Raw genomic sequence first — 2500 nt, 5'->3', positions numbered from 1 at the left:
CTGACAAAAGTCCAGATAGTTTAGGCTGCCATTGTGACGTTGCTTATGTTTTGCATTATAAGGGGAGACGAATGGGAAAATCCGAGACTCACTGAGAGGCCGAGACCAAAACATCCGAGACTTCACACCAAAATAAATGCAATATATATGAGACTTCGAGGCTCTTTGCAAAGACTGTCAAGATTTCGAGATTGGATGAAAAGTTTGCAGGTGTGAAGATTTTGGAGGTACCATTTGTCACCCCTACTATGATAAAAAGTTCACTTCAGAAATACAGAAAATAGTAATCCGTGATAGGTTAAGCTCCATCGCGTTCCATCGGCCGTAAAATCTTGATCTGGTGGTTGTAATATTTGTAAATAGTTTATATAATATTTGATTCGTGTATAGGTATCGCTATTTTGTTGTTACTGCCGTTTAAAGTGCTGGATGAAGTGGTCTAAAAGATGTCGTCGTCCGAGGGCAGAAGGTCGACATATTGTTTGGCTCGTATCTTAGACATTTAATTTTTGGCATGAACGGAAATGAGTGTCAGGATTTGGAAAAGCCCTGTTCCGTAGATTCATGGTCAAGAGGACAGGAATGAAGTACAACACCAATGTTTCGGAAAGAAAACTGCTCCGCTTGTGGGATTTATCTCTTATATTAGCCCAATACAATGTACATGTATTGGGTTGTTACGCAATCCAGCTCCCTTTAATAGGGAAAATTTCTATGGAGGACGAGTGAGAGCAGCTGGTGTGCGAGTGACGTTGGTATCTTTTGAAGGAAGGCGGCAAATAAACAAGGCGAGAGCGGCGATACTGAAAATGTTTTCGGAGGGCTGTGAGGCAACTTAGCGAAAAAAATACTACTAGCGCAGTTTAAATGTGTTCCAAGACTGGCATTGACTTTAATTAGAATCGCAAACCTAATTAAACTAGACGCTCCATGAGCGTAAACTGGGTTGCCTGTGGTACGTGTTATACAAATACAGAAGGCACTGAGTTGGGTAGTATTGAGCTGCAACGTTCCAGTAATTTTTTTTTAAAGTGGGGGGGGGGGGGGGGATGAAGGGGGGTGATGTAGACCGTTTGTGAGGTCACCCACACGTCATGCCAGCAATGTCCCTTTGGCTCACACGTTCAAACGTTGAATTATTTTGTAATGTCGTGTCCCGTTTGAGGCCTAGTCAGTGAAACTCTCTCGTTTTTTCTTTGAAGGGGCTATGTCACTCAAAATTATATCATCCATGATTTGGGGTACAGGGATGGCGCAGTGATGACAGCACTCGATTTGATTTGCGTTAATTGTTCATTTCAGTTTACAGTATCCCCAATTAGCGCTAGAACGACTAGACACTTGATATGTTGCTTTCCTTTCCTTTTTTCCCAAAATGCCCAAAAAACAGGATGAAACATTGCAAGAACAACTTAAATCTGTTGAACGACATAAAAAAATACTGCAAAAGGAAAGAGAAGCATGGATGGACATAAATGTACAAAATTGAAACGGATTACATTTGGGTAATATTGGAAAAAGTCGGCCCGACGTTTTTCAAATTATCACAAATCGCCTGCATGAAGTTTTCTTTCTCAGAACCATTTCGTTTGTGACTTAACGATCATTTTATCGGTAAAGGAATTCCACATTACCATTTTCGAGTTTTAAACTCGTGATTAACTAAACGAAGATTTTTCCGAAACACCCAAAAATAACTTAACTAAAATAGTCCGCAAAAAAACCTAACTGCAAATTGCTCTCACGGACGTTTTCCTGCATGTCATGCACGTCTAGAGTTGCACTTAGGAAACGTTTATGCCACACACTAAGGAAGGACTGAACATGTTGGTTCCGCTTCATAATTTCTCTTCTTTTCAGTCTCATCTGATTACAGGTCAATTTTTTTTTGGTTTACGTTTGCACCAAATGGTTTTGCAAACCCGGGAGTTACGGTGTAGCCCTTTTATTCCGCGCGGTTTAATTTTTGCGGATTTTGTGGATAGTACTTGTTCAGCTAAAAATAAGTTCTAGCAGAAAAAAACACCAGCAAAATTAAAAACTGTAAAAATTTACTGCCGTTAATATAACTAAAAATGGCTTTTAATCCACATAGTAGGGTAAAAAAGATCCTTTATTTTAATATTTGCATTGAGAAAAAGCAATTGGAGCTTGCTACAAACAAAAAGCAACAATAAAAGGTTAAGTCAATACTTTTCCAGTCTCTGGGGCATAAGAAACGAACTCAAAGCAGTCAATCAAAAGATCACGTTAACTATTTTTTGAAGTCTCCAGGATGACACATTTTCCCCACCCGTTCTCGATGATTGAGGATTTTTTTTACCAAAGAGTGATAGAAGTTGAATATAGTTTTGCTGCTTGCTTTAAAATCACGTGCTAGGCAACCACTAAGGTGCACGTGATCACCTTGTGTCAAGGTTCTCGTTTATAATGAATGAAGAATGTTCGTCACTCTTAGAGTTGAACAACGTACCTTTTAGCCAAGAAACTTACGCCTTTC

The sequence above is a fragment of the Montipora foliosa genome, chromosome 10 (assembly GCF_036669935.1).
Source record: "Montipora foliosa isolate CH-2021 chromosome 10, ASM3666993v2, whole genome shotgun sequence".
Lineage (NCBI taxonomy): Eukaryota > Metazoa > Cnidaria > Anthozoa > Scleractinia > Acroporidae > Montipora > Montipora foliosa.
This window is presented reverse-complemented; position numbering follows the sequence as displayed.